Source organism: Lampris incognitus, chromosome 14, assembly GCF_029633865.1.
Source record: "Lampris incognitus isolate fLamInc1 chromosome 14, fLamInc1.hap2, whole genome shotgun sequence".
NCBI classification, from domain to species: Eukaryota; Metazoa; Chordata; class Actinopteri; order Lampriformes; family Lampridae; genus Lampris; species Lampris incognitus.
The window spans coordinates 6,912,442-6,921,625 of record NC_079224.1 but is presented as its reverse complement, the minus strand read 5'-3'; positions in this window follow the sequence as shown (position 1 = coordinate 6,921,625).

The following is a 9,184-nucleotide window of genomic DNA, read 5'->3' as shown; positions in this document are numbered from 1 at the left end:
CGTTTGCAGCAGTTCAGTAGAGCTAACGTTAGCTTGTCTGAATCATGTTTTCATGTGACGACCCAGAAAAACAAGCTTACACATCAGAAACTCTTAAACCATTAGTCAAAAGATGACTATGTTAAAGGTGATGAAGGACATCTTACTTACCTCTCTGTCGATGGTGTTTCTGTGAAATCCTACCTCTAATGAAACCGCATGGACAAAACCAAGTGTAGCTGCCCCGGGTGACTAGACTCGCTAGCCAGTGGCTAACGAGTTAGACCCTGTAGTTGACTGGTTAGCGCAGTCGCCCTTGGCGCGAGAGACCCGGGTTCGTTTTCTGGCTGCCCCTGAATTCGCTACATTGGTGTCAGAAGTGGGATGGTGAGACCGCGAGGCCATCGGAAGCGCGTGCGCCCAGAGGCGTTATGGAGCTGATATGATGAAGCGCGGGACACGCTTCCCGGAGGAGGGGGGTGGTGTAACGACCACGGATGCCTAGACTCACTAGCCCTTGGCTAACGGGTCGGACCCCTTAGTTAACGCAGTCGCCCGTGGTGCGGGCGACCTGGTTTTGCTTCCCGGCTGCCCCTGATTTCGCTACACAAGTGAGAGGAGGGACAGGGTAAGAATAGTGGTGGGGGTGTATGCACTCACAAACAATTTTGGAGGGATCTCCACCCCTTCTGAGTCTACTATCATGGTACAGCTAAACATGAGACGAATGCCAGTTTGTGAATGAGTGATGCTTTGCTTCCTTACTTCCAACCAATCAGCGGCAACTATTAGATACCAGTAGTGTTGTTGTTGTTGTTGTTGTTGTTGTTGTTGTTGTTGTTTTTTACCGCCGTTTCTCCCTCAAACTGTACCTACTCGTACAGCGACCCAGAGCAGCGCAACACAAATACATTAAGAAAACACAAACACTTTAACAAAACACAAACATGTTGAGAACACGCAAAAATCATTAAGAAAAGACGAGCATCGAGACAAACACGAAAAACCCAATTTATTTTTGCTTTGACAGTTGTTTCGCATGTTTTTCATTTTCTATCGAGGACACCACTGTATGAATATCCATATTGTAATATATAGATATACCAGTAGCGGACCGTGCATTTCAGACCTAGGCCTTCGGTAAGACGTCCCCTCCTCATAATTACCCAAAGACAGCCGTCATATCGCCATGCTACAATGTTTTAGTCGCCAAAGTGTTTATCGTCACAATCATCACCGTCATCAAGTTATTTGACACTTTTCACATCGTGTGGCAACATGGTGTAACGCAAAGCCTTAGTGGAAGTAATCCCGCTGGGCATATTATGCTATTGTAAACTACTAATAAGACACGTTAGTCCCTAGCTGATGGGTCTGACCCTTTAGCCGAGCGGTTAGTGATGTCGCCTTGTGGTGCAGTACACCCCGTATCGAATCCCGCACCGGGCAAGAAAATAACCGATTACATTGGTGGCAGCGGTGGGATCCGGAAGTGCGCAGATCCTCAGAAGTCTCTTCGGAGCGCGGCAATAACAAAGCTTGAGGGCGCGCTTCCGGGCAGGGTGACGACTGTAAACTACTAATAAGACACGTTAGCCCCTAGCTAACGGGTCTGACCCTTTAGCCGAGCGGTTAGTGATGTCGCCTTGTGGTGCAGTACACCTCGTATCGAATCCCGCACCGGGCAAGAAAATAACCGGTTACATTACTAATCAATATTTTCAGATTTTTACATTTATATATAGATATATTCCAACGTGACACGTATTCTATGCGCACTGTTTGAAACTATCCGGGGCTCCCACGATCCGCCATCGCTGTTAAATAATTGGCCCATTGACGTCTACGGAGTTGACGCAACTCGCTCTTTCTAGGGCTCTGCTTCAGTCGAGATGCGGAAGGCGCTGGCAGGAGAAGTCTTCTCACATGGTTACAGCAGAGGGAGAAAGCTGATTGGATGATTTTTTTTTTTGAGCCTGCCGAATTCATATGTGTAGCCGAAATCGAAAAGTAATGCGATATTAACAGATTGATTAGAAGATTGGGTAACACTTTAGTATGGGGAACGTAGTCACCATTAATTAGGCGCTTATTAGCATGCAAATTAGCAACATATTGGCTCTTAATTGGTCATTATTACGTACTCATTAATGCCTTATTCTGCATGGCCTTGTTATACAACCAGTAAGCCATTAACTATGAGTTTTCCCTCTATAACCTCAGAAGTATTGCTTATTAGTAGTACCATCTCAATATGCTTTGCTTAGTATGGCCTTTATAAGGTGGTAGTACCACAAGAAGAGTTATTCTCCCTTACTAACACTTAATGAATATGCTCTGTTCTTACATAACAAAACACAAAACTACAAGTGTTCATAGTGTTAAATTACTCTAAATGAAGTTTTTGTTACTTAGAATATGTTCCCCATACTAAAGTGACATCTTGATCATTACTAATTCACTAGTAATTAAGTGTTTTTATGTTCCCCATACTAAAGTGTTACCATATATATATATATATATATATATATATATATATATATATATATATATATATATTTATCTGTAGATGATGTCTGTCTCTTCAGCCAACGTTGAAATCTGAGTTCAGAATTTGTGCTTCATGGTGTTGGACTGTGGTTTGCCCAGAAGTGCAAAACACTGAGACAACACAAGCAAGTGAGAAACACAAAAACATTGAAAAACAATGAAGAAAAACAACGTATTCTTGTTTTGTTGTTTTGCATGTTCTTAATGTTTCATGTTTTCCTGCGCTCCAGGGCCACTTCAGGGGGGCGCTCCGGGCTGCAGGGTACGTGTCAGGCGAATTAAAGGCCTGATTAAGTTTTCCTTGTCAACTGAAGACCCAGAACTTTGCGAGGCCAGCTTCAACATGGTCCCAGCACCACAGAAACCTTTGGTGAAGTGCGGATTACGAATTCAGATTTGAATATCGCGGAAGAGATAGAGATCGTGTGTAGTTAGCGATGGCTATTCACACAATGTTATCCTTGAAAGAACATGAAAAAGATGCAGGAACATGGGGAAAACACACAAATATTTTTGTTTTCAAAAATGGTTTTTTTGTCTTTTCTTAATTTTTGGGGTTTTCTTGAAGATGTATTTTGCACTTCTGGGCCATGAGAGCTAGGGAAGTAGGGAAGTAAGGGAAAGAAGTGATGGTTAGTGTAATTTAACAATTGCCAGTTGTTCCTGGCAATGCCTTTGTCTGAGTGAGTCGCCCTTCAGCATCCTCCATTAGACGCTCGGTGGAGGACTGTGGCTGAGCCGCTCCCTCACGTGAGTGCAGCACCGGGACGAATGTGAGGAAAGGCCGGCGCACCAGTAAGTACAAGTAGCACGAATGCTAAGCAACTGCACAAATGCTTGCTTAAAACACCAATAAGTAGAACAGGTAAAGAATGTTACCCACTGTTACCCACTGTTTCTCTTGGGTACCAAGGTACGGCCTTCAGATGTTCTCAAGTAAGACTCTGTCTCGCTTTTATACCGGCTGTTATCTGGACAACTGTGATGATCAGTATTTTGAAACGTAACAACCCTGAAACGAAATGGGGATTTCACCTCATCTCTCAAGTATGTTCTGTCCATCCCACAGGTTCCACCACCCTTCGAATTAACGAGGGCCTGCTGAAGCCGTCACAGTGTCGGGCCCCTGGCTCCTATGGGAGCGTGTCCTTTTATTTCCCAGAGTGCGGTTTTGTAAAGGAAATTGGTTTATACTTATGAGCCATTGATCCACGGAGAACAGTACAGTTTGTCATTCGGCAGCTCCGTCAGACAGAGGATAGAGACGTAGAGGAGAGAGAGAGAGCGAGCGAGGCCGGAGAGAAATAGATCCAGATAAGATGAATCCACCACCACTATTGATGTAGTCTCGGAGGACATATTGTTAGAAGGGATATGGATGTCCAGCTGCTAAAAGGTTTACCGGCAATGCTGAGTACATTGGATTAGAAACTCAAAGGTCAAGGTCTCTGCTGTTTGGTGGAAGTCTGGAGAAAAGGAGACAGTACTCAACCCTGTTAGTGCATATTTGAACTCGAAGGGAAGGGAAGGGAAGGGAAGGGGTACTAAATGTATGTATATCCAGGATTTGGCACCGAACATGACATGAGCTCTTTTGGAAATGACATCCTCATCATACTCCTTCTGTCTGGGACTCTTTCAGCCAGCTTTGGACCGAGGCCCAAAACATCTGTTCTGGTTGTCCCCATGTCATGAGATGTACTGGGGGAAAAAAATGAAATAACAGATGCTCTGACATGACTGGAACGCAGCGAGTTTGTTGATGTTATCACGTTACTATGACCGCAACAAAAAGAGACTTGATTCCAATCCAAGCAGTAACATTTATTTGTGGTTTCATATCATGTACTTGTGTAACGAAATGTCATCTCCCCAGCCCACAGCAGTGCAACACAAACACAAAAACACATATCCAAAAACTACAAGAACGCATATATCCAACATATTTTAAAAATAAATCACTGTCCAAGAGAAGGAACGCCAGCCAGGACGACTGTCGGAACTGCCGGTCTGCATGGCTAGCTAGCAGTTAGCTTAGCCTGCCCCGCTTCCACGTCCTGTCAGACCGCCCTCGGTGTTTCCTCCTCAGTCGCAGCTCCAGGCAGGGCCGTGGTCCCTGGGCCCACAGGACGCAGCAGACCAAGCTCTCCCAGCCCATCCAGCACCAGCTCTCCCAGCCCATCCAGCACCAGCTCTCCCAGCCCATCCAGCACCAGCTCTCCCAGCCCATCCAGCACCAGCTCTCCCAGCCGATCCAGCACCAGCTCTCCCAGCCCATCCAGCACCAGCTCTCCCAGCCCATCCAGCACCAGCTCTCCCAGCCCATCCAGCACCAGCTCTCCCAGCCAACAAACAATGACACAAACTTAGACGCAGACGTGGACAAAGACACTGCGTGGACGGTACCGGGTGAGGCCGCCGCAAACGTAAGTTCGCACCGCCATCTTCCCATGCTGCTTTGTCTCTCTTGGCTGCGGGTGTCCAGCACACTCCAGGTCCTGGTCATTCTGCAGGGAGGAGCATGTACAGCAGATCACTAACACAACTGTGAAGTGTTATTGTGGAATCTCCACAAGTGTGTTGCTGCTATGACAGATATACACTCCGGGTTCTCCATCACTGTATCTCTTACTAAATACTGACTTAGATATTTATATTTGTGTAGCTAACATTGTTCATACAAATCTTCTCGATACTCTCAGGATTCCTCTGTTCCCCGTGCAAATCTTAAAATCTATGAAAGGAAACACTGGCAGACTGCCAGCTCAGCAACCTCTCAAACCTGACAGCAGAGGTCTTCGTCTGTATTAAGATGTCTGTATTAAGAGGTCTGTATTAAGAGGTCTGTATTAAGATGTCTGTATTAAGATGTCTGTATTAAGAGGTCTGTATTAAGATGTCTGTATTGAGAGGTCTGTATTAAGAGGTCTGTATTAAGATGTCTGTATTAAGAGGTCTGTATTAAGAGGTCTGTATTAAGAGGTCTGTATTAAGAGGTCTGTATTAAGATGTCTGTATTAAGAGGTCTGTATTAAGATGTCTGTATTAAGAGGTCTGTATTAAGAGGTCTGTATTAAGAGGTCTGTATTAAGAGGTCTGTATTAAGATGTCTGTATTAAGAGGTCTGTATTAAGAGGTCTGCATTAAGATGTCTGTATTAAGAGGTCTGTATTAAGAGGTCTGTATTAAGATGTCTGTATTAAGAGGTCTGTATTATGATGTCTGTATTAAGATGTCTGTATTAAGAGGTCTGTATTAAGATGTCTGTATTAAGAGGTCTGTATTAAGATGTCTGTATGAAGATGTCTGTATTAAGAGGTCTGTATTAAGATGTCTGTATTAAGAGGTCTGTATTAAGAGGTCTGTATTAAGAGGTCTGTATTAAGAGGTCTGTATTAAGAGGTCTGCATTAAGATGTCTGTATTAAGAGGTCTGTATTAAGAGGTCTGTATTAAGAGGTCTGTATTAAGATGTCTGTATTAAGAGGTCTGTATGAAGAGGTCTGTATTAAGAGGTCTGTATGAAGAGGTCTGTATTAAGAGGTCTGTATTAAGAGGTCTGTATTAAGATGCCTGTATTAAGAGGTCTGTATTAAGATGTCTGTATTAAGAGGTCTGTATTGAGATGTCTGTATTAAGAGGTCTGCATGAAGAGGTCTGTATGAAGAGGTCTGTATTAAGAGGTCTGTATTAAGAGGTCTGTATTAAGAGGTCTGTATTAATTGCAGTCCAGTAACGAGAAGGTGTGTATTGTCAGCGTTATTTCATCACCGCTGTGAACTTGGGTGGATGGTTTGTGTAACCGGTTACCAGAGCTGCTGACAGCAGCTTTTTATTTTTATTTGTTACACGTTTATTTGGGAAGGGGCAATGGACATTAAGCAACACTCGAAACAAATGTAAATGTACACGAGTTAGCGAAGAGGCTAGTTTCCATCGGCAGTCCCTCGGCCCGGTGTTGTTAGGCATCCCAGGATTATGAAATAGCACAAAAAAATAGAAAATAAAAAAAAACACACAACATAGTTGATATACAAGAAAAACATGAGCAAACACACAAGAAAATGTACAGAATCTACTCATATATTTTCAGATGATTCTGAACATCTTTGATTTTTTCACCTATAATATTTTTTTTTCTGGGACTTAGAAATGTTTTGGCATTATGCAAAGTATGCATTTTTGCAAAAATGCACTCATGATCCTCTTTTTTTTTGGAGGTGGTAGGTATTGTTCCAGAGAGGACCAGAAAAATAGCAGAAAATTAAAATAATTATGCATAATTATGCATAATTATGCAAAACATGCATTTTCTGAAAATGGCTAAAAACCACTTTTCTCGGCATTTCAGATGATTCTGAGCATTTGGGGGGAGGGAGTTGGAGTGGGGGGGGTGTTTAGGGGCAGGGGGAAGGCGGTTAGATGGCGGGATGAAGAGGAGGGAGATTTAGACGGGTGGAGAACCAAACCGCTACATTGTAGCGGGGTTCTTCTAGTATACAAATAATGTAGGAAAAGGCAATATAGAAAGTCATATAAAAAGCAGACATACAACACAGCTGATGTATAATACAGTTACACAACGTGTTACAGGTGTGTGTGTGTGTGTGTGAACGGCATCAACGTTGACATTGTTGGGTCTTAATGAGCCATTTCTTGACATCACACCTAAATGCTTTAAGACATTAACGCATCTTTAAGCTGCTACGTGGAGGATTTCGGGGACTATCCGTGTCAGTTTGATTTGATGCCTCTGTATGATCAAATGAGGCCTTCAGCCGGGGGATTAGATGTTGGTATATGACGACTTAAAATAACTCGTCATAAGAGCCGTAAACACGCTGCACGTTCAAGGCCAGCACAGCAGGGGTGACGGGCTGGATGCTGTTATCAAAGGGCCTCATAGAAGTATGAGTGTGGACACATTCACTGTAGTTATCCTACGATGTAGTTAACCAAAGATGTAGCTAGCATAAGATGTAGTTATCCTGAGACGTAGTTATCCTGAGATGTAGTTATCCTAAGATGTAGTTATCCTAAGATGTAGTTATCCTGAGACGTAGTTATCCTGAGATGTAGTTATCCTAAGATGTAGTTATCCTAAGATGTAGTTATCCTGAGACGTAGTTATCCTGAGACGTAGTTATCCTAAGATGTAGTTATCCTAAGATGTAGTTATCCTAAGATGTAGTTATCCTAAGATGTAGTTATCCTGAGATGTAGTTATCCTAAGATGTAGTTATCCTAAGATGTAGTTATCCTGAGATGTAGTTATCCTGAGATGTAGTTATCCTAAGATGTAGTTATCCAAAGATGTAGTTATCCTAAGATGTAGTTATCCTGAGATGTAGTTATCCTAAGATGTAGTTATCCTAAGATGTAGTTATCCTGAGATGTAGTCTAGCTCCTGAGGATGACAGTGGTGCTGTTCTATCCTGCCAACTGAGTTACACAAGATGACCAAAATGCAATGTGTGTATGCGTGCATGTGTGTGTGCTTGCGCGCGAGTGTGTGCGTGTGCGCGCGCTTGTGCGCATGTATGCGTGTGTGCATGTATGCGCGCGCGTGTATGGTTTGGTTTGTGTGTGTGCGTGCGTGCGTGCACGCGCGCGCGTGTATTCGTGCGTGTGTCTGTGCACGCGTGCGTGCATGCGTGCGTGCGTGCGTGTTTGTGTGTGCACGCGTGCACGTGTATGTGTGTGCATGCGTGCGAGTGCGAGTGCGACTCGCACGTGTGTGCGCGTGTGTCACACCCCCTCCTCTTTTTCTTACATCCCCCAGGAGGACAAACAGGGATTAGGCGGTGCAGGCTTAACAGCCGCTGGACGTTACAACAACAACAAAATAAGGCTTTGGTTTCTTCCTCGCTGAAGGACTCTACACATGTCTTTTAAAATACTCCAGTTTTATGCTTTTGTGACGCATCGAGGAAATAATTGCGTGCAGCGTGGACGCAGGATGGAAAAGCCTTAACACCAGCAATTCACCCGAGTGCCCTGAGATCCCAACATAAAGCCACAGTCCGGCCTCCGCTGCGCCAAGGGGGGAGTAAGGCGGTGCAGTCCGGCCGTGGTGATGGTCCGGCGGCGTGATGGCGTTGCAGCAGGGGGGGGGGGGTTGTACTGTGCAAGCGTGAGTTGCTGTGTAAGCCCCCTGCGTTCTGACTGCACTTGTGGAGGCAATTAAGAACATGGTGTCCAGCCCAGTGAATAGAGAGGATGAAGTGTTTGCGCTTACGTGCAGCATCAGCGCGCGCCGCTCCTGGTTCAACATCTTACCTCTCGCGAGGGTTTGCCGCCTCTCGCAGGGCAGCGGATTGTGACGCCCGTCCTCCACTGTCTGCTCCTACGGCACGGTGTTCCGCCGCATGTTCAAGAGCCAGAAGAGCAATTCACCCTAATGGATGTAATTACGCAGAAATTATAACCTGTCTGAGTGTGGGAGTCACGAGGAACGGCAATTTGATTGAAATAGGTGCTCATCAGGCAATCAGCACATCTCTGCTGCGCGTGACACACTTAACCACCGTGCCGCCGGTGTCACTCTGCTTAACTGTAGAGCCCAGAGACGCGCGGGGGGGGCGGGGGCGGGGGGGGTCCTCCTGACATTTCCATAATCCTACAGGAATGACGAATATGACCTTGTGTTATTTAAT